Raw genomic sequence first — 24,750 nt, forward strand, 5'->3', positions numbered from 1 at the left:
TGCACAAACACAGGGGGAAAGCAATATGGGGGAGGAGGTAAATTCCTAAATTTAAGTGACCTTCCTAGGTCTGGAAATCTGTGATTCTCAGGCATAATTCCAACTTGGGCTGGGCTTATGTCTTGAGGCCATAAAGTCTTCTTCAGCTGGATGCTCTAAGCTGTGCTCCAGCAGATCTAGGGCATAGCACCATCTGTTTCTAGATAAGGGACACTGAGCATGTTCCCCTTGGATTAGACAGAAGGTTGGAGACTGAGAGAATAAATATCCTGCAGTGGTCCAGGTCCTAGGGAACGAACAAAGTCAGGAGCCAGAGTCAGTCTTTGGGAGAGTCATAAGCAAGGCATCTGGGAAAGCAAGATTGCCCTTTGTGGCAGACACCACTACATTTTATTATCTCTGCAGTAGGATGAGCTGACCTTCACAGGAGACACTTAAAGTCCTAAGAAATCCCTGGAAGTGTCTGAAAGATTTTATGAGTAATTCCTCCCCATATCTAGTACTTTGCAAGTGATCTCAAATTTTCTGTACAAATATAACAAAATGATGGTTTTATTTATAGTTTATTGTTTTAGGTTTAGAAAATATTAAAATTTTACCTTTTGTTAATGAAGGAACAAGAATTCAGGGAGATCATAACTTTAGCTGAAACTCTATACAATTCCAACTCTCAATTAAACTTTCTCATTTTTAACAGTTATGGCTATCTAAATCCAAAGACTTTTGCCAGTGCACAGAATATTAAGTACAATTGCCTCTGGCTCTGAATTGTAACAGAATTAAAATTCTTAAAATTATATTTCATTCCGCCGTATAGACATTTCGTTTTGAAGTCAACATAACTCACATAGCAAAACCTCCAATGAAAGACTTCATTGGCTGTAAGATACAACTAATTGATTTCAGAAGCCTTACAAGGAATGACATTTTTATTCTCATATTTTTATAGACCTGAGAAAAAAATTGTTCTTAAAATAACTCCAGGGTTCCTGGAATTGCTGATTTAATTACAGTGTTTATTATACCCAGAAGACCCACAAAGGTGTAAAGTGTTTCTTCTTTTTCTCTTGTCTTTGAACCAGAGATAAATTATCTCAGAGGTATTGGATGGAAATAGATAAAGTATACACCTAGAACTGAACTTATCAAGGAACTACATGAATCAATGGATAATTGTTATGAAATTATGCGCTATGATAAGCTCATTGTTATAAATAAACAAGCATTAAAGTGTAAATAAAACAAACATTCAAAAGGTCTATAAAACTGGCCATAAGCTGAGACTTAGCATTTTGGATCCTCTGCCGTCTTATTGTTTGAATGTGTTAAAGGTTAAATTGAATTTGCCACTTACAAGGGCAAAAACATTCTTCAGTCTTTAATTATAGACTTAATTGCTTTGAAGAGTCATGGTCTCTGAATAAGACAATTAGTAGAGAGTAAATACCATGTTTAATGGTTTAAGAGAGATACTCCTTCATGATACATAGTAAATATTCATCAAATGTTTCTGAAATAAGAAATAATGTTATCTTTACTAATCTTCTGAAAGATACCATGTTTTGTCAACTTTGACACACTGACAACTTTCCACACAAGGACAACCTTATGTGTCCAGAAAGTTCAACATGGAAAATTCTCAGGATGTTCCTTTTGCACAAATTTCTGGAAAACTAGTAACTCGTTTCAGAACTAGAGAATGGATGTGAGAATGTTGAGAAATGAAAGATGTCAGCATGGCTTGGGTTTAAGGTCAACCCAGCAGGAGAAGTCCAGGGTCACAGGTCCTAGGAAAGGTGCCTGTGATGCAAGCTAATGGCATATGCTGTTGAAAGCTCACCAGTCCAGAGCTCTATGTGGCTTTCCAAGAAATAACACCTGGCTCTCCAGCAGAGGGGGTAGGGAAGAGGAGGACTGTCTTTACATCAACAAATCTATCATGCTAACTTTCTCCAGACAGAGCACAGAAATGAAAGATATTTCATGTCCCTTTAGCTGAGACCTGAGCAAAAGGAAAGGGTGACAGCATCCAAGAGAGATGATTCTAAAACATCTGCTGGAAGTTCAAACTACTTAAACCTATATAGTCAAAACCTATGTCTGTTACTATCACCAGCAGCCTCACCAAAATAATCTGACACATAACTTTTACTTCAACCTGAGATAACAGGAAATGGTTGCTTATTTTTCAGTATTCAGTTTTTTTGGTTATTGTTATTGTTGTTTTTCAAATAAACTCCAGGAGATAGAAAAAATGCTGAAGACCACCACATAAATCATTCCCCTTATGTTTACATTTAACTGCCTTGCTGCATGCATCTAATGACTTTAGTCTGTTTTCCCTTTGCAAGCTCAGCATGGTTATAAATACAATAAAGAACAGCATTTCTTCCACCATAACCATTCCCAAAATAGACTCAAACCACACTGCAAAGATTACATCCTCCTTAAAGTTTTCTTATTACTCTGACTTTTTTTTAACTGTTTCTATTAATAAAAATTAATGGCCATGATTTCTCAATTTGGATTAAGCCGTGTTGGAATGAATACCTCACAAAGCAAATGGTATGTATCTTCTCTCTTGTCAGTACTTCACTGGTTGGGTGCATCTTCCTTGAATGCTTTACCCAGAAATGGCTAATAAGAAAATCTGAGGCCCTGAGTTTTCTTGGCTGCATAGTCACCTGTTTCCTGTTGTAAAGAGTTGTCCTTTTGGTCTTCAGCTCATTGTGTCTTTTTTTTTTTTTTTAATTGAAGTACAGTCAGTTACAATGTGTCAGTTTCTGGTGTAAAGCATAATGTCCCAGTCACACATATATATATACACACATTCGTTTTAATAGTCTTTTTCATTAAAGGTTGTTACAAGATACTGAGTATAGTTCCCTGTGCTATACAGAAGAAATTTGTTTTTTTTGAATCTATTTTATAATTGGTGGCTAACATTTGAAAATCTCAAACTCCCAAATTTATCCCTTCCACCCTCTTTCCCCGGTAAGCATAAGATTGTTTACTAATTCTGTATGTCTGTTTCTGTTTTGTAGCTGAGTTCATCAGTGTCCTTTTTATTCTTTTTTTTTTTTTAGATTCTACTTATAAGTGATAGCGTATGGTATTTTTCTTTCTCTTTCTGGCTTACTTCACTTAGAATAACGATCTCTAGGTCCATCAATGTTGCTGCAAATGGCATTATTTTATTATTTTTATGGCTGAGTAGTATTCCATTGTATAAATATACCACCTCTTCTTTATCCAGTCATCTGTTGATGGATATTTAGGTTGCTTCCATGTCTTGGCTATTGTAAATAGCGCTGCTATGAACATTGGGGTGTCTTTTTGAATTAGAGTTCCCTCCAGATATATGCCCAGGATTGCTGGATCATATGGTAAGTCTATTTTTAGTTTTTTGAGGAATCTCCATACTATTTTCCATAATGGCTGCACCAAACTACATTCCTACCAGCAGTGTAGGAGGGTTTCCTTTTCTCCACACTCTCTCCAGCATTTATCGTTTGTGGATTTTTTAATGATGGCCATTCTGACTGGTGTGAGGTGATACCTCATTGTAGTTTTGATTTACATTCCTCTGATATTAGTGATATTGATCTTTTTTTTCATGTGCCTATTGGCCATTTGCATGTCTTCACTGGAGTATTGCTTGTTTAGGCCTTCTACTCATTTTTGGATTGGGTTGTTTGTTTTTTTGTTATTAAGATGTATGAACTGTTTGTATATTTTGGAAATTAAGCAATTGTCAGTTTCATCATTTGCAAATATTTTCTCCCATTCCATACGTTGTCATTTTGTTTTACTTATGGTTTCCTTTGCTGTGCAGAAGCTTATAAGCTTAATTAGGTCCCATTTGTTTATTTTTGCTTTTATTTCTATTGCTTGGGTAGAAATAAAGAACATTGCTGAGATTTATGTCAGAGAGTGTTTTGCCTATGTTTTCCTCTAGGAGATTTATCGTGTCATGTCTTATGTTTAAGTCTTTGAGCCATTTTGAGTTTATTTTTGTGTATGGTGTGATGGAGTGTTCTAGCTTCATTGATTTACATGCTGCTGTCAAGTTTTCCCAACACCACTTGCTAAAGAGACTGTCTTTTCTCCATTGTATATTCTTGCCTCCTTTGTTGAAGATTAATTGACCATAGGTTTGTGGGTTTATTTCCGGGCTCTCTGTTCTGTTCCACTGATCTATGTCTGTTTTTATCCCAGTACCGTGCTGTTCTGATTACTGTAGCTCTGTAGTGTTGTGTGAAGTCTGGGAGGGTTATTCTTCCAGCTTCATTCTTTTTTCTTCAGTATTGCTTTGGCAATTCTGGGTCTTTTGTGATTCCATATAAATTTTAGGATTGTTTGTTCTAGTTCTGTGAAAAATGCCGTGAGTAATTTGATAGGGATCACGTTAAATCTTTAGATTGTCTTGGGCAGTAAACTCATTGTGTCTTGACGGCTTACTCTTGTCGTGTGAACACATTTTCGGAATAATTGTTGGTACTGGAACCACATTTAATCTGTGAACATCAACATATCCTTAATGAAACTTATACAGAGAAAGCTAGAATATCTGACTTGTCAACAGTTGAGATATTTTATTAAATCAATTACTCACTCACTTTAAATATTGGTAAATTATGGGAAAGATTTGAGCTTTCCAGTAGAGAACACATCTTAAGGTGATTAAATACCCTCAGCTGTAAGCAAAAGTGCTCGTTGTAAAAAGAATGTCAGATAATATATGTAGAAGGACTGATAGAATTAACTATCACTTTGTTAACTTCAATGAAATTACTAATTTAGGCAAGAATTATCAAGTGATATTAAAATGTGAGATAAATATATGGAGGGATCAGACATTTGTGTAGTGCCAAAGTAACAGCACACAGATTATTTTCTGGCAGCAGGAAGAAAATGCAATACCATAGAGGATGATCAAGAAGGCATTAACATACATAGTCAGAGCAATGCAAATGATGGGAAATCCAGATATTATCTGTCCCCTGATGTAATGCAGTATGGAGTGCAGCTAATTTGTACCCCACCACATATTTACTGTGATCTAATCAGGTCTCTCCACAAGGATGCAAAATGAATCCAGAAGAAAAGAAATATTCTACAGGATAGACAAACCTTTTTTTTTTTTTTTTCTTTTTTTTGTCAAGTCAGCCTCATGAAGCAAAGAACTAGATGACTTCTGGGAACTCAGCACATGTGAGATGCTATAATACTAATGCTTTCCTATTATCAGTAGAAACTCAGAGCTCTGAGCAATTCCACAACCCCATCATTTACTAGTGTGCTAAGCTGGAAACCTGAACCAATGTGCCTGACATTCCATGCAGTGCTTTGGCCCCTGGACTTTCCACCAACTGAAGAGAATGTGGAATATAGAATTATAGCCCCAGCCTCATGTCAGAAGTTTAGGGACACATTTAGCTATTTGATGTTCATGTAAGAGGCGTCCGAGACTAACTAAAGTCAGATACTATTCATAGTACCAAGTGGTGTTAAACAAGGTTTGTGTTAAAGCATGACCAGGCTGCTTCCCTACTCTGTTCTCTCAGGAACGAGAGTCTCTTAGGCTGACCATAAGCTGCAGGCACCAGTCCTGACTGCTGGGAACTTTTGTGATACTCTGCACAAACCCTTCCCTGAGACCACCTGTGAAACAATGTCACTTCCCTGCACATGCCCTTCTGTTGAATTACAACTCACTGATGGCCAGACACAGTAGTTAACGAGGACACTCAACACTGAGGGCAGATGTCAAGAGGGGCAAACAGAGAAAGGAGAGTAAATAATCCTTAAGCAAGAAAATTCAACTCAAGTATGAATCGCTGAAAAGGAAAATAATACACTCCCAGGAAATAAGTAGATGAAACTGAGAGAAAAGGCACCAGGGAGAGAACAGCAAAGGTAATAATGAACCAGTACACCTGACGTGCAGTTGCCTTCTACTCTTGAATCCTCCAGTCTACAAACACACAGTTATGTGACCAGTTGTACTATGACCATTTGTCCCATACTATAAATCCTGAGAAAGTTGTCTCTACCTCCTAAACGTCTTCTATCTGAAATCATAAACTGCCTGTAGAGGCAACTACTATGGATATCTGTTTATACATAAATATGTGTACATGTATCTCACACACACACATTTATCACAAAGTTTAAAGCACATTAGATCAAGTAGAGATGAATTTGAATCCCAGCTTTGCAACTTACAAGCCCTATGGTAGATGATAGGCAGTCACTTATCTATGGAAACTTCAGATCCTTCCTCCACAGATCCTTCCTCCAAAAACAGAGATAGCAGTACCTCTGTCAGTATTGATCCAAGGGTTAAATTAGATAATGTATGCTTAAAGATTTTCACAGTTTCTCATAGAAAGTCAGTACTCAATAAATGGTAGCTATTATTGTTAATATATTTTATAATCCCCTTGGTCCATTAAAATCTCTCTCCACTTGCTTTCCTTGTTTCCCATGTTACAAACATTAAATCCTTAACTTACTTTACTAATATCAAGCTTTTGTATACCACAGGAGTATAGAGATCATATTCCTGATTATTTTGTATATCTTTATTGCAAGATATCACTAAATATTAAACTGTAAAAAAATACACTTTTATAAATCACCTATTTGCCCCTCTTGGCCGCATCTCTCAGTTACACGTAGTAATTTGACTCTATTTTGCAGACAATATGCCTATGAATGAAAAATTAGAACTGGTTGGGAGATCACTTGTCTGTGATCCACAGAGCAAAATGAATTGGTTGTGTTGGGTAGCTTCGGATGTAAACCAGGGAACTGTGTGTATGTGTGTGTGTTTGTGTGAGAGAGAGAGAGAGACACAGAGACAGAGACAGAGTCAGAGAGAAACAACGAGAAAGAGATGAGAGGGAAGAGGAAGACAGACAGAGCCTCTAAGAAAAAGAATCAGTGTCATAAATATCTCATGCTTTGGCAGTTTCAACAAACAAGTCAGTTAGTAGAATGGGTAAATATAAATTGTATTTACTTCCTTTCTGCAATAACGCTTGAAATAATTTTGTCTCATATGCGTCTTCAAAGTGTTTCAAAAGTGGTAGCACAAGGGAAGGAGAGGAGACGAGAGGGAAGAAGAGGGAGAAGAGAGAAAGAATGAGTATTGAATGATCCTGGCCTCTGCTTCCTCCCCTTGTCCAAGAGGGTCCTCTTTTTGTCTGCACAGTTTCTCCCCCTCATCTGTCCTCTGAGGACTGGAGGTGGTGGAGATTATTGCTGATGATGCATCCTATTGAGAAGGGGTGCGGAGAGACAGAAGACTGGAGGATACAGAAAAGGGAGAAAAGGAGAGGACTTAATAGGCCAAAGAGAAGGCTGAGAGGGGAGTTTTTACCCAGAGCAAGGAGGAGAGAGTCCTTTAGATTTCAGGGAGAGAGAAGAATGGAAACATCTATAAGAGGTTAAGGGAGTGGAGATAAGAAGAAATGATTCTTCAAGAAAAATCAGTAATATTATGTGTCTTCCTCTTGGTATATTGAGGAACTCGAGTTTTAAAAAACATTTTTTTTCATATCTCCCTGTTGTTGCAATGTGTTTCTTTGACCAAAATGCCCTTCAATACTAGGTTTCAATGTGGTTGCACAGTTTTAATAACTTCCCTTATTTTCATTTGACTGATAAGCAGCTCCCCTCAATTGGCTATCTATGTTCACTGTATTTCCTCAAATGTTTTCTCTGTATTTGTCGTCCCTTCACCATCCAACATGTGAACGAACAATCCTCTTTTGTCATCATCTTGAAATCTAGGATATCATCGGATAGTTTGTAATCAGTTTCTCAATAAGCTGAGCAAGTTTAATATACACATGTGTATGCACATTTGTGCATTCATGCTCGTGAGTACCGGAGGATGGGAAAGTAGATCAGCACGCAGCCACAGGAGGCCCCAGTCAAACATGAAGAACTATTAAGGATCATTCATAATCCAGAAAAGTCTCAGCACTTTTTAACACAGTTGCAACTGGGATTACCTGATTAATACAACAAACAAAAGCAACGAACCAAGTAAAAGATTGATTGTGGAGTCCTAGAATTTCATGAACCTAGCCTTGGCAAAAGGAAGAAAAAGGAAGCAGAATCAGTGAACACTATTCCCTATTAAGTGGGCTTTGTTATACAGGTTTAGGCCACGAGTACCTATATCTCAAAAAAACCCCTTATCCTGGGAGAATGTGTGTGTGTGTGCATATGGGTGTGTAATGAACACATTACAGGGTAACATGATTAAAAGCATTGGGCTTGAATCCTGACTCTTCTAAGTAGTCAAATTATAGAACATTATTAAATATATTAATAAAATTAATTTCAGATGATTGTTATGAAGATTAAATGTAATATGTGCAAAAACTTTGACATATTAACTGCACCTAGGAAACAAACAAGTATCAACCACAAGAAACACATAGCACTGACTGTGAGCTGAACACTTGTGTATGAGCTTTGTATACATTAGCACATTAAAGCCGCACAACAAACTTACAAAGTGGGTACCATTATTACCTCCGTTTAACAGGGGGAAACCAAAGCATAGAGAGGTTAAGTAACTCCTCTGAAGCTATACTGTTACAATATGTTAGAGTTGGGGTTAAGCCTAAATTCACTGGTTCTAAAATCTGTGTTCTAGATTATCTTCTTAATAATAATAATTCATTATCATTAATGTGTGAAAGGACAAGGTATCTGCTAACATGGGAGGGGACTTCATAAATTATGTGGCTGTATGCATGCATATATATTGGATCTTGCAGCGAATTGCCTGTAAACAGCCTGGTCTATTTTTCTTTATGATGGCCCCATAAACTACGACCGTGGGATGCTGGGGGAAAATGTAGATTTGAAGCAGTAAAGAGCAAGACAAACAAAATGAAAGACCTGACCGAAGTTTTAAAGTTTCTTTCCATATACATACATAACTGCAGCTTTTTGTGTGTCTCAAAAGCAAACTAGGTAGGTCTTATCACACAGACACAAAATCTTTCATTTTTAACTTGTAGTTAGTAATCCTTGAACCGTTGACACCTAAACTACCTTTTGTTGAAAACAGTGTCAGAGAATAGAGTTGCTAGACTTCACAGATAAAAATACAGTATTTGGGACATACTTATAACAAAAAATATTCATTATTTACCTGAAATTCAAATTTAACTGGGTGTTCTATATTTTATAACAACCCTAGAGTCAGAATGCATGTAACTTAAACTTTAGAGATTGGTATATATTGCATTCATAAATTCTAGCAATTATTGAAAGTTTGAGGAAAAAGTCTAGAAGGCTATTTTAAAAAAAATTAGCTTGCATCATACATCTTTTAATAGAGGACACCCTCTCCATATTTTTTAATGTAGACATCAGAAATCATGAACAAAATTAGTATGGTGAATAAAGCTTTACACTTTAATGCTTCTTCAAAAAAGATCTCAATGCACCAGATTAAAAGGTTTTGAAACTCTTATCCATGAAATTATCTCAACTTGACTAGGTCTTTCTGGATATTAAATTAAATCCCCTCAGTTCCATGAGAGCCAGTTTATCATCTCGAGATAGTCAAAATAAAACTTTACATACACAGAAATATCTCTGTAAAGCTGTACTGTAGACCATGTAGCAATATAAATCACCAAGAAAGGAAGCAAATTTATCCTTGGAAGGAAACAGGGAGGAAAGAGAGGATAGCAGAATGGAAAAATCTCAATTTGGTCAAAACAGAACTTCCTTGAGTGTCATATTTTCCATTGTAACTGAAATAAGAACTAGGCAGCCTGTCAACCTACACATCTCAAACAGTTTTCTGAATGTGTGATACAGAGCAGGTTATGTAATCCATTTTTCACCAGTGAAGATCTGTCATTCAGCCAGAGCAAACGCAAGCCAAAATTCCCATTATTGTATGCCTGTCCTTTCAGTGGAGATGCCTTCTTTTTCAAAACACAAGGGAACCACATTTTGGGCAGTGTGTCAGGCTGCTGTTCTGTGAAGAGAGGGTCTCCCGCTGATAAATAACACAAAGCCTTTGCCGTGCCCTTGCAGGTGCTTATGTGCTGGCAGAAAATTTCTGATCTCTAATGTGTGTAATTATGGCCTTAATGTTCATCTGGTGAAGCACCACAAAGTTTTACACGTTGACCATAAAAGGAAAGAACCGAGTCTTCTCAACTCAGTTAGTTTTGCATTTTCACCATTTTTAATGACATTCATAATATATAGTTTATTCTGAAATTGTTTCCAGGCTTTTTTCCTTTTTAGAATCTTGGTGGAACATGTATGACAGCATAACCAAGCATAAATCATGATAACCACTTTGTGCAATGATTGGTATTACAATATTAGTACCCAAATATTTGTGATGCTTTACTGGAAAAACTCGCATTTATTCAAGTTTATCCAAGTAATTAACATGGAAAAAATCAAGGTCAATTTCACAAAGGTTGTTAAAACTTTCTTCTTCCTCTTTTCTCATAATGCTATTATCTTAAATGCTTTAATTATAGTTACTCTTCCCATCTTTTGTGTTATTACTCTCATGCATTTTAATTGTACATAATTTTTAAATACCTTTTGAACAACCAATATTCAATTATATTTATCCATCTGTTCATCCTCTCCTGTGTTATTTATACTTTCTCTTTTCCTGTTTCCATCTGAGATCGTTTTCTTTCTATATAAAGAACTTCTGTTAATATTTCTCTTAAGACGTGGCTTCTGATGATTCATTTTCTCAGGTCATGTTTTGTAAAAAACATTTTTAAGGATATTTCCCTAGGATAGAATTCTAGGTTGAAAGTTTTCTGTTTGTTTTTTTTTTTTTTTTTTTCCCAGCACTTTAAAGTTGTCACTCCATTATCTCCTGTTTCTGTTGTTGCTGTTGCTCCTCTGAAGGTAGGGCGTCTTTTTCTCAGGCGAATTTCTTCTTTTCTTTGGTTTTAAGCAGTTTCATTACTGTGTGTCTAGTTAATGTTTTAATCCTGTTTGGGGTTCACAAACCTGGAATCTTTGGGTTGATATTTTTCATCAATTTTAGAAAAATTATTTGTCACTATCTTTTTAAATATTGTTTCTGTCTTTCTCTTTTCTTTGGTACTCCAATTACATGTATTTTAAAACTTTCCACTGTGGTCCACATGGATCTAATGCTCATTTGTAATCTACTTTAGTGTTTTTTGTTTGTTTTATTTTATACATTTTCTAATTACCTGTCTTTTAACTCCTTAATCTTATCTTCTACTCTTTAAATCTGCCACCAAATCCATCTATTATCTCCCCCTGAAAGTCTCAAACTGTAATCATTGATTGCCTCCTTGGCAGTAAAGACAAACACAATTCTGCTCTATTTTTCAGCATTTTTTTGCTTGTGTTTTTAGCCTCTATCCTTGTTTAGCTTCAAAATTTGGTAAATAACTTGAGAGTGAAGCAGCCCTATGTTTGAAATTCCTTTAATCTATAATTTTAGCACACCATTTTCAAGTCTTCCAGAAGCTCTGCTGGCTTTTCTGACATCAGTTTTCTGTGTGGTACATAACCAGTGTACACATCTTCTGTGTGCACCAAGAGTTAACGTATATACCTCGCTGCCGAGTATCCCTTCTCTGGATTAATGACTCTTGCAGTTCTTATTGTTGTTTCAGCAGTTCTCAGATGCCTTTAATAGATTATTTTTATATTTGATCTAGTTTTGCTTGGACACAACCACTTCATTCTACCAAGAAGCTTTTAATTTTATTTGTTTCATTATTTAAGGACAGTTTTGGGTCCCCACTTTCACTGAGAGAATAATTTTTTTAAGATTCTTGGTGGAAAAAAGTATACCCTCAGTTTATTTCTAGGCACAAGGGAATCAAAACAAGTTTTCTGTTTAGAATGTTTTATTTTTCATTGACATGTTTTCTCAATAACAGATTGTATATTTAATTCTGAGTAGACCAAAAGAACTAGAAATAATCTGAGAATATTAACTTTATTGTCAAAATTTTACCTTATTTTTACATGGGAACCTATTTTTATATAATGTGGGTAAAGATTGACTTAGGAGATGCATTTTTGAGAATATTCAAGAATCTAGTCGATGAAACTATAATGAGATATAACTAATTCATAATGAAAACATGCCATTCAAAAAAAAAGATTCGGCACAATGACAGATGTATTGTCACTCAAGATAGAATTGAGACAAAATGAGCAAACTGCTAATAATTCTTATTTCTGAATCAGCAATATGAGCTATTCCTCTCAGAACAGGCAAAAGAAATAGCATGATTCTAGACCACTAGAAGTTTCTAGGTTAATGGACCACTGCTTCATGCATTTTCTTTTCTATCCAGAAAAAATAAAAGCTTAAGTTAACCTTGAGCCTCAAGACTGATGGACTTATACCTTGTTCCAAAAAAGATTTTAAATGACTTACATAAACAGAAACTAAAAGTGCATTTTGAAAGGGCAGAAGATACCAGGGAAAAGAAAAAAAATAAGAAGAAGATAATTAGATGAATGTATGTTATAAGGGACAAAACAAGGAAGCCATGCAATGTATTATCATCATGCTTCATTCAGATAAATAACATGTAGATTTTACTAATTTTTCTCTTCATCTTTTAAGTTATCGTTGAACCAATCAGTGGAAGTAAATGTAACGCTTAAAGTTCATTACCAAGAGTTTGAAAAAGGAGGTTACTAAATAGATTGGGGGGTTGTCTTTATGCTTACCTCCAACTTTGTGGTTCTGTAACTCTGAAGGCAAATGCAGTTAAGACGTACCTATGAGACTTGCTATAAAGAAGAACTTTCTGTTTCAAATAGATTTTTTCTACTCCAAAATTTCCTTCTCCTCAGATTTGAACTACATTATTTGTGCAAGCCATCTAATATTTAGTGGTTCACAAAGCCGAAATTGAGAAATAGGGGATTAAGAGAGTTAAGATCCCTGCCAAATGCATATAAAATGCATATCTGTGATTTAGAAAGATAATACCCATTACCAATTGAACACTCATTTATTAATATTTTCTCAAATCACACCATCAGAAGGCTCTGTGAGATGTTTCCTAACTCTAGCCTACCTATTTCAGTTGCTTCAGTGAACCATCAGCAAGCCCAGGCCACTCATCACACACAACCAGTTGAGACATCTTAATAATCTCATTATGCATTTCAATATGAACTAGTATTTTGGTGAAGCTATTAAAAATGTTTAGCATGCATTCATGTATGAATCTCCATCAAAGTTAGTAATAGCCTCAGTATGCTCTGACTTTTCAGATTCATGTCGCATATCGTATTCAAATTTAGGCATCCTATTTTAAAGAGGTTATGATAAACTAAAGTGTAAATTGAGGAAATTGATGAGGAGAGAAAGTAAATAAAAACATTCATCTAAAAATACTGAAAAGATTGGGAGTGACAAAGATAAAACATTTGTGAAAACAGCCACTGTCAGTAGTAAATTAAAGGATGATCTTTTTGAAGATGAAATGTAGTTCTCTGCTCTTCCACAGACAAATGAAAGAGTAAAGATGAATAAGTTAAAATAAAAGAAATATCCATTTTGTGTCCATTTTTTAAACTTAAAAAAAAACATTTTATAAGAACCTTGTAACAATGGAATGGGTTGCTTTATGAAGCTATGCCCTTTTTGTCATTGAAAGTATTCAAGCAGTGTTTAAATGATCATCCACTCCATGATTCATTCATTTAATAAATATTCATGGAAGGCTCATTATGTTCAATGCACTGTGCTGAGACTATGGGAGAGGTAAAGATGAATCAGACTGAGTTTTTCCCAGATAGTGGATCTAAGACCTGAATAATCAGAAAACAAGGTAAGGAGGGGAAGTGCCCTAGGAGATGTACTAATAACCTTGTATAGGAATGCAAAAGAGGGAGGCATGACTTCCAGTTCCTGGATGTTAGAAGAATATTCTCTTTTCCTCCATAACCCATTCTCCACCAACCAGCAGGAAATCAGTTTATATTAATCTTCTTATCAAAACTCTTTAACAGTTTTTCATTGTACATCCAGTGTCGTTATAGTGGCTTCTCAGGTCAGATGTGATCTGGCTTCTGCTCGTGTCTCCAGGCTCATGCTCCCCATGTACCAACACAGTGATCTTTCTGTTTCTGGAACATACCATGCTATTCATCCTCAGACCTTTCTGTTTTGTCGGTTCATCTGCTGACTAGACCTTGGTTCAGTTGGCAGTTTTTTTTTTCCAACTTTCAGCTTCTGTATCATTTCCTCCATGATCAAGTGCTCCATCTAAACTAGCTGAGGGTACCTTCCTTTATTCTCCATCTCTCTGTACCAATCACCATTTTATTTTCTCCCTAGTACTATCAGAATCTGAAATTGTCCTTTCTCTTGTCCATTCATTTATAAATGGTCTATTATCTCTCTGAACTAGATTGTAGCAAAAGTTTTTATCTGTTTCATTTGCTGCTGTGTCTTCAACATCTAGAGTAGAACAGTGCCTAACATGCTGTACGTATACCATAAGTACTTGTTGACGGCTGACTGAATAAAGAACTTTTTGCACAGGGTGGGAGTTTAGACAATAATTTTTAACTCCTTCCAGCTCCTATATGTTATAATATCAATTCTCACTGCTAATTCCTCTCAACTGGGTCAGGCTTTTTTTTTCTATCATGTCTAGGACTTTGGTCATTGCTTGCTCCTGCCCTTGTGGACACTCACCAACTTTTCAGACTCAAATGAAGAGGTGTCTTTAGGTGATTCTTTTCTAACTCTTTCTGAATCATGATTAAATTTTCTTTTTATAAGTTCCTAAAATGTCTACCAACCAGTGATTCTTTTTTTACATGTCATTTTGATTCTACTTTGTATTTGCTTCTTGTTTGATGGATGTAGGATTGGCAGCCCTAGCTAATTGAAATATAATGCAAGCCATATGTATAATGTTTTAGTAGCCACACTAAGAAGAGGTCAAAAGAATAGGTAAATTTAACTTTAATAATGTATTTAATTAAACCTAATATATCTTAAAAATTGCCATTTCAACATGTAATCAATATAAAAATTATTAATGAGATATTGTACATACGATAAAATTGTGTTTCATGGGAAATTATTTTACACTGCTTCAGTATTAAAATTGAACTTTAAAGTAGTTAAAATTAAATAAAATTTAAATTCAATCACGCTAGCCACATTTCAAGTGCTCAATTCACTGTATATAACTAACAGCTACATTTAGGTAACTGCAGAACTACACAACTAAATGGTGACAAACTGGCCCAAAAACTGTCCCTTCAACAAAGTCCTCAGTATTTTATTTATTGGATAGATTAATTAATGAAAGGGACACTCATTTTTAATAAGCAAATGAGAAAGTATAAATGAATTATTTGCACTGTTTCTCTAAATATGTGTTTAATTACTGGTGTTGCCAAGAAATGACATTAATAACAGTAAGAACAGCATTAGAAAGTAAAAATATTGGTGTAATTAATGAATGTCATGAGACTATGGTGCTGTGGTAAAAATAAGTGTTCCATATGTATTAGTAAATTTTAACATGGGGAGAGTTAAGTCAGAGCTGTCTTAAGCCTCTCAAGATTTTGCTTCTTTCCTTACACATGCTAGGAGCTCTGTTAAACATGGTTGAGGCATGGCTGGAGGAAAGGATCCCACCAACCCTTCATGATAAGATAAAGCTGTTACCACTTCTGTTGCCTTGCTTTCATTTGAGCCTTGATTATAAAAACCATGAAATAAATAAGTAAATTCACACACACATTTATATATACATCAACAGAAGAGTAAATGAAGGGAAATGAAACGTAGAATAATAAATGGAAAATGTGATTTTAAAGGAAATTAATAAAATATTTTATAACCTAATTAAATAACCATAAGAACTTAAACACAAAAAGAGCTTAAATGTGGTTGTGAATCACCAATATTAAAAAATCAAAACTTTTTTAGAACTTGAGAGGAGCACAGAATAAAACCTATGACCATGGGGGGAAGAAAAGCTAAATGTTTAATTAATAAGAATGGAATATTTCTGTCATAATGATAGTAGTTACCACTTATCAGACACCAGCCGTGTGCCTGGCACTGTGCTGGATGTATTGGGTTCACCAGCTCCTCCTTTCATAGCAAACCTGGGTAACGTCCTCATTTAAAAGATGAGGAAATTAGGACTCAGAAGCTACCAGCACTTCACACTGCTAGGAGGTAGAAGAGCTAAAACTGAAAAGCAAGAAAATGCAGTATGGTTTCTATTTTAAAAAGTAGAAACAAGACCTTATGAAAAAATAAACTCCACTCTGATAGCCCCTTCCACACAGAAGGACTGTACTGAGCTGATAGCTTCCCTGGGAAAGTGGTAGGTCCTGGTCGGAAAGGGATTGTTTCCTTCTCTGAGGCTCCCCTGAAACATAAAGATGTGTGAGTGTAGAATTCATGTGAGATAATTCGTGGGGGAGAAAGGAGGTGAAGACAGAGCTACTGAGAGATGTCAGCTGAATGGTTTCGGATACGTGTAACCTAAACCTAATCGAGTTGCAGTGCCATGTTTCTGCCAGTGTCATTGGGACAGAATTTACCCAGTACTAATATGCAACACAAGCTGAATTCTCTTTGAGGGAAAATTTTTGCTATTAAAAAAAAAAAAAAGATTAATCAAGATATACAAGCCACAGCCTGTCAGGAAAGAAAGACAGCAAAATGTTAGCTATCCTTACAGAAAATACATTAAACAAACAAAACTTACCTCAGACACAAAATATACACCAAAAAAATCTTTTAGAACAATGATGATATTTAGTCAAAGTAAAGTGTGGCCACAAATGATCATTTATGGTAGATTTACATTTTCAAAGAAGGTTTTTTGTATCATTTTATAACCTATTTAACAGTGGTCTCCAAGGGTCTTATTTTTTTAACTCCTGAGTCTTTTCCATGTTATTTCATAGAATAACTTGTTTCTTTCCTCAGTGAGTTAGGGGTTTATTCCTGAATATTTTTTCTGCAATCTTCTCCTCCACACCACCCTCCCACTTATGCTAATTATGGTTGTGTCTTAGATTTTCTAAACATCAGATTAATCTTGAAATCTTTACTTCTGTGGATAGGGGCTCAAGGGTCCTGTATCAGAGATGAGCTTGGCTCTCACCAGCCCAGATAACACCAGAAAAGGATTCTTATGTAAAGAGGACCCTAATGTGCTGTTTGGGAGTGCCTGCTTAGTCTCCCTCTAACTTTTTGCCATTTTTACAGTTCTGCCAGAGCACACAGCTAATGTTCCATTGTATTTTTGCCTTGTTTTGTATTGCTTTGTCTCCCAAGTAAATTAAAATCTGTGGCTTAGCATAAAGAATGCTGTTTTAAGGGAGGGAGGCATGAATTTCAGTCTCAGTGCCCTAAGAATGTTGCTGATGAGACCCCCGCCCCAGTCACATCAAGGACTCCAAAGTTTTTTTCCTCAACCTCTGTTGAAAACAGTTTGAGATATAATCCTCAAACTTTTTTTGGGAAACAGGCAGGATATAAATTGTAAATGAATTAAAAAATAAGTAACTCACGAAAAATAAACTACACTTAGAAAAAATTATAAAAGGAGATTCTCAAGTAGTAACTTAGGTTTTGCTAATTGTGATGGAAAACTGAACAAACAATAAACTATTCTATTTTCTATGCAATCTTTGGTTCTGTTCAGGGAAAAAAAAAAAGGCACTAATAAGTCAATATAAATACTGGGTCAGCTTGGAAGGACCATACTTCAGTAGATAGCATTTCGTCAGCATTATCATAGATTGATTAGACAACTGTTTGGAACAATCCAGTTCCCTTTACCCAACCTTGAGGTTTCTCACCCTTGTATGATTATAACAGTTACTCTGGCTTCTTTGGGGATTCTGCTTTGGTGAGTTTGGAGTGAGATACAGAGATCTAGGTTTTTAAGAAGCCCTCCTGGAAAATACTTAGGATCAGGCTAGTTTGGGCAAACCTGCTTTACTAGTGAGAGAACTAGTGATCTAATGTTAATTTGGTTCCTGAGATTCTTTGCTATAAAAAAACAAAAACAAAAACAATACTCTTCAGCTGTCGCAAGAATTCTGGTCTGTTTGATAATCATATTTCAGTGGAGAAAAAAATCTTTTTAGCTTCATCGTTTATGTAAATGAGCACTGCCACCACCCCCAGGCCACCTCCCTCTAGCAAACTGCCCTGTATAAACCGAGAAAACTGTTCCTAACACTACATCAGACTAGAAGCGACTCTACCAAGATAATCACTGGTGAGGTTTTACCTGAAACAGTTTACTGACCTCTACGTTGCATTTAAATATCTCACATATTTTATATACAAACTGAACAGGAATTAAGGAGTACTTAAGGGTAAACACATCCTCTTTGCACACTGTACCAGAAAGTACTGTGTACACAACCAGAAGAATAAAAAGTGGGCAGCATGGGGGGGTCTCCCTATTTCCCCACAAAGGATTGTGTTGCTTCTTCAGCTTCCTTTTCTCCCTGAGTTTCCTCCACCCATTTACAAAGCCCTTTTTAGGGCATTTTAGCCATTTGTCCTCCAAACATGTTGTCCCTTGACAGTGTTGTTCTCTTCCTCTCTGACACTGGCCCTACCCCATGTTCTGCCATATTCAGGTGACTCCTACCAAGTGTTATAAGCAGTAGATAAGCACCAAATACTATCAGAGGGAGTATTATCATACTTTGTATTTGAAATCATATATCTTATCTTTGCTTTCTCACAAGCCATTATCTCCATTTTCCACATGGTGAAACAGACTCAGAAAGATCAAGTGACTGGCCTCCTTCAAATCAGTAGCAAGCCTGCAGCTGGTGCTTGCTTCTTATGTTCTCTAGTTAGCCCATGTGCCTGTCATTAAATTATTATTTCATTCAAGAATTATTTACTCTTTCTTCCAGATCGTTAATAAAGACATTAAGCAAAACCAGACCTCACACTGACCCTATAGTCAACACATTGCCCTGAGTCATTAGGGTTTGTCCTCCAGCCAGTTCTCAGTCCATGTGACAGAGCACATAGCAAAGCCAATGCTAATTAGGTTGGCAAATAAGATTTATTGAGATACTGTATCAAATGCATTACAAAAATATAAATATATGTGTGTTAAGGTACATTCATTGTGCTCACTAAGTTTTTAATTCTATTGAAAATGCTATCAAGACTGTCTGGCACTATTTATTTTTATAAATCTGTTCTTTTATAGCAGAGCTGTTTTAGCTCTTTTGATTCCATTATCCTCTCAGTGTTTTAATCTTAACAGTGGCTCTGTTATTTTTTAAAAGGATTGATTTCACAGTGGGAATCTGAGTACAGATTCCTTATTACAAGATGACTATTAATAAAATTAACAATAATTAACCCTATAAAAGAACAGGGGCCAAAGAGAATTGTGGGCATCTTAGCAAGTGTCACAGGACCAGAATGAGAATTTCTCATTTCCAGATCTGCTCCTTGGCACTAAACAGGGTGATTTCGGGGCCAAAATTACAGTGACTGAGAAAGAGTTCATACAACTGTGCTTATAACTGTGTCCTCCAAATGGAGCGACTCTCATTCATGTCTGACTTTTAGACTTGTTTTTCTGTAGTTTCTACTTCATTATGTTTATTTTCTTGTTCTGTAATTCATTGTACTTAACTACTGCATACGAAACTTTGATGATACACTGTAAAACTTTACCTGCACATTTTTCTACCTGTTTAAGCCATTTGTTTTATGGAATTCTTCTATCTTTTAGTGAAAATTTGAAATGTCATAAAAGGCAAGGAAATTCCATTTAAACCAAAGTCAAAGTGGTCTCCTGACGACTGCCCCAAAGCATATTTTATATGAATGGAAATTGGGTCAGCTAGGAATTAAATTAACAACCACCATATTTCTTTAACCACAATTGCATAACCTTATGTCCAGGATATTCACAGCTGAGGACCTTACCACCGACTTGCCAAAAAAATGCTACGCACATACAGTTTTTGACCTACTTTAAAAATGGTCCCTTCTGGGCGGACTTTTTTGTTTTACTATTGGCCTGAAACATTTCACCAGGACTATGCACTGTACGTACATTCCAAGTAACATGAGCTTTAAAATTTCAGTAGCCACCAACTAAATGGTCATCCCAGAAAATAATAGCTAATTTAAATGTGGATATCACATATAAAGCTCTCTGCTAATTATGGCACTCTTCATTCAATTGAGAGCAATGATGTATCTAGTATTTTGATTTTTTAATTAAAAGTATAGCATATGATATTTAAAAGGATTTGAAATCTGTTTGGGAGGGAAATAAATTACACTTTAGCATTGGGTGAGGAAACCTTATCCATAAAGGGATTCCACGACTTTAACTATATTTTTTAAAAATATATACATAGGGATCATTTTACATGTGAAATACCATGAACTCATCTCTTTATGATAATTGCTAACATAGCAGCAATCATGAGTGCATGCTTAGTAGTATCAATTAACATGAAATGATACTTACATGCAAGAAAAATGCATGATTCAGGTTTGAAGACTTGCTTGTGGGGTACTGTTCCATCTGCTGAGTTTTCTTTTATGCCTCAAGGACATTCTGCACAGGCAAGTTTACAGTTGTCCTAGACTGAAAAAGACCAGGGTGCTTTATTATTAGTAACAAACGTGTGTGTGTTCCTTTAAGGGTATCAGCTGCTACAAGAACAAACTTGCAAACCATTTTCTGGGTTTACTCCTATGTGGCAGTAAAAAGCTTTCTCTAAACTGATTCTTATGAGTTGGTACTATGTCATCGTTTTTATTGACTCTTGAAATATACAAATTAAAAATTCATGTAACTATTTTAAATGCCAACATAAAAGTAACTTCATAGATATTGATAATATCAAGACCTGATTTAGATGTAATTTATATTCTTGAGTAATGTGATTTCACTATGATTAATATTTGCTTAGAAGTTTCATAAGAGTATGATGTGGAAAGTGACTCATGTATCGTGTGTTGTGAGTAGAACTATCTTATGAAAGAGTAAGTGCTAATATTTTTGAGCATTTTCTAGGTTTTGCTCTGTGCTAAGTATATTACATACTTATCTTGTATCATTTCATCCCCACAACAAATCTCTGAGGCAAAGTCTATTATTAGCCCCATTTCACAGATGAGGACTATGAGACACAGAGAGGTTAAGTTATTTATCCAAAGTACACAGCCAGAAAACAGGAACTGAACACAAGTAGTCCTCTGCAGAGCTCTCCCCTTGAGCTCATGTTACCAGAAGACAAGGTAGGTTAGTAAATTAGTGGTTCTCAGACTTGGGCAAGGGTCAGCATCAACTGGAGGGCTCATTAAAACACATTGCTGGGCCTCACCACCAGAGTTTCTGAGACAGTAGATGTGGTCTGAGACCTGAGCATTTGCATTTCTAATGAGTTCCCAGGTAGTGTGATGCTGCTAGCCAGTGGACCACACTTCGAGAACCATGGATATAGATGACTCTGGAAGTCAGGAAAATTGAGGTATGTGCAGTGGAGATTTCAGGACCTAGAAACGCTACCATATGACTGAAGAAAGAAAAGGGGGCATTGGGACACTAGGAGAGCAAAACAAGCTGCTGGTTCGGCCAAGGTAGTCTAGGTAAGAGAAGAGGCAGGGCTGGGGGCCTGTACCCACATGCAAGTCTGCGGTCAAGGGGAGAGGGCAGGTGGGAAATCCTGCTCGGAAACAGGTGTCAAACCCAAGGAGGGAACTTTAAAAAGGATATTGAAAGAGCTACAGTAATTTCTGTTTAAAAATCAATGCTGAGAAAATATTTGACTTTCCTAAAGAAAATAATACAGCAAACAGCAGAGTGGCATACAGTAGTGGCAGAGGCACCAGTCTGGGAGACAGGCGATGAAACTCAGCCCTAAGCTGCTGGATCCTTTGGTAGCCAGTTTCCCTCTCTGAGCCTCTGTCTCCTCAGTCTTCATCTTACTTGTTCTGGTTCATCTCTAAAGCCCTTTCTTGTTCTAATGCTCTGAGTTTCCATTGATGGGGATAGTGGGTTATGACTTTCCAGTATATTTCCTTTACAGATTTGCTTCTTTTTCATCTGTGTTAGTTATAAATCAATCATCCCATTGCCCAGTCTGAGTTAGAATGGAGAGCAATGAACTTATTAATGATTCCTTTTTCAAAGAGGTGATGTTTTACATTTGTTTCTGGTTTTGGTTCGAGTCTTCAGGTAGCACTGCTGTTAAATTGTGATTTATTTTTAGCACCCAGAAAAGAGAGAGTTACCTAATGTTTGTCGTTTCTGGGGCCTGCCTTCTATGTAGAAACCTAGGAAAGCCATCAGTGTGGTCAACGGGAGAAGCGAGGTGCACCAAGCTTGTTCTCTTGTTTAGAATTGATGGAGGCTACTCGGGAGCCTGTTATATTTACTCTCAAACTAAAATGGCACACCACGTCTCCTGTTCACCCAATTCTCTGTATTAAAGAGTCGAGGCACTTTTTTAAATAAGTAGGAGAGGGAGCTGAGTTTATTTCCATGTCTTGGTCTCAGGAGAATTTAAGAGGGGGATGTTTCAGCCAAGGGACCAGCAGAGGGACATCGGGTGCTCACATTGCTCTGGATATCACTCCTGTAGCTGTCCTCTTCTCAGCCAGGGCGAGGCCGGTGATCTTTCAGTCTCCATTCCTATAGTGTTATTACCAAAACCCAAAAAGTGTATGACAGGGGGGCTTGAGCCTGCCTCTGAGTTTCTAAGCCAGAGCCTCCTGTTTCCAGCTCTAGGTGCGACTTCTAATACACTGCTAGTCTGAAGATAATCACAGTGGTGATTCTACAGTACATACTTTTTGCAGTATAAGGCATTTGTCGTACTCTTCATATAGCACTTTTCTTTTTTTGGCTATAAAAGCTCTGGTCCAGGAGACATGGTGGCTCGCTCTGGGTTGTCCAGAGAGGTGGCAGGAGCAGCAGAATTGGAAGCTGGGTCACTTGTCTTTCAGCCAAGAGATCCTCGGGTGGACCACTTCTCTCAGACTTTGCTCAGCAGAGCTTTTCCTGTCATACTTAGTTCGCACTTGCACACACACACACATATATGCACTTACACACATTTACATACTCATAGTCATCACTCGCACACTCTCACACTCATATAATTTTAGGAACACCAAGACATCTGCTTCCCAACGTGCCCTCCTGCTGAAGGCCTGACTCGTCTACTCAGATTCCTTTTACAAGATTTGAGATCTTGCTAATCCCCAGCCAGAGATTCTGACCAGGATGTGTCCTGCATGGTAGTTCCCTGGGGAGGCTCTGACTCCAGTTTTTCTAGTGCTAGATTAGGTGACCAACAGTGAGAAACAAAGCTTTCAGGAGAAAATGGTCAGGAAAGGATTCGACGGCAGGGGTCTAAGATAAAGTGGTCAGAAGGGAGTTGATGCCAGGGAAACAATGATGACAAGAGTGAGTTTTAAAGACAAGAATCCAGTAATTGAACAGTACCAGACTCCAGAAGTCAAATCCAGGTCCTAATTGTGAGGTGAGCAAAAGGAAAGGGAGGGTATTGAGGCTTCTCTGGTATCGGTGGATGGCGAGGGTGAGAGTGCTGTCCCAGAGCTCCACACTAACCATGAGGGAAGACGGTTTGGTTGTAGCTAGGTTTTACTGGCCTTTTGACCAGGTGACCCTCTTTGCTCTCTTCTGTGGCAGCTTGTGATATTTAGGGACTTTGCCTCTTCTTTGGACAAAGGAAGCAAGTGTGAGTATGCCTGAGTCACCAGTGGCAAAATTTAAGGAACACTTAGATTTATAATTAAAATTACTTTGCAGCAGTAACTATAGATCTATCCCCGGCTCCCGCAGTTGGCAGTCTGACAAGGGTTGCACAGGTAAGATGAGGTTTCCTGAAGGTGCCCTCAATTCTTCTGGGCAAACAAGGAAGCCTCTCAGGAAAGCACCCAACCTCTGGTGTGAGAACAATCTAGAACATGTTCTCACAACCTCCCAGAAGCTGAATATCAAGTTTATCCAGACTTGGATCATGATGATCCCTATACAGAGCTTTTAATTAATCACCAAATTAGTCAACAATGTGCAGATAGGTAAGATAATTATTTGGCATGTCTATCACCTTCTCTGTTTATGTAGTCTGCTTTATGTCTAGCTAGGCAAAGTGGGTGGCCAGGTGAGATTTAAGCAGTACAGAGCAAGGAAGGACACTACTTCAACTACAAACTCCACCTCTTGCCAGGGCACAGACATAACCTATTATATCCAAGGGTGCAGCAATTCCTTTACCAATAATAAAGCCAGAAGTTTTTCACCCTACCAAAAATGTATTTACCTTTTATCTTGCAATATACTTTCCTAAAAACATTTTTACTAAGAGACTGCAAAAAGACAAGAACAGAACTGCTAGATTTCAGGCCAGTCCACATGCCAGCAGTGAGTCTGCAAACACAGAGGTCTCGTGTTTTGTCAAGAGAAAATATAGACTGCGTAGAAATTAAAAACAAGTACCATTTCCTAATGAAACTTGGCTTTTATTCTAAGCCCACATCTGGACTAATTTACCAAAGAAGGCTTTATATTTTAAAACTTGAAAGGGAGAAACAGACTAAGTAAGATGTATCTTATGATTGACCTGGGATCCTAATTGTTATCTCCACACAAACCTTCACTTAAGGTTAGATTATGATACGGGGCTTCTTTGATC

At 36.8% G+C, this 24,750-nt stretch overlaps 1 long non-coding RNA gene across 1 annotated transcript in view; it reads right to left on the reverse strand.

Annotated features, from left to right (window-relative positions):
• Positions 1-20,656, reverse strand: part of LOC141577062 (uncharacterized) — a 35,765-nt gene extending 15,109 nt beyond the window's left edge. Inside the window, exon 1 of the long non-coding RNA XR_012505546.1 lies at positions 20,550-20,656. This is a non-coding gene — a long non-coding RNA (uncharacterized LOC141577062). The remainder of the gene's footprint in view (positions 1-20,549) is intronic.
• Between the last annotated feature and the right edge of the window lie 4,094 nt (positions 20,657-24,750).

The sequence above is a fragment of the Camelus bactrianus genome, chromosome 3 (genome assembly GCF_048773025.1).
Source record: "Camelus bactrianus isolate YW-2024 breed Bactrian camel chromosome 3, ASM4877302v1, whole genome shotgun sequence".
NCBI lineage: Eukaryota > Metazoa > Chordata > Mammalia > Artiodactyla > Camelidae > Camelus > Camelus bactrianus.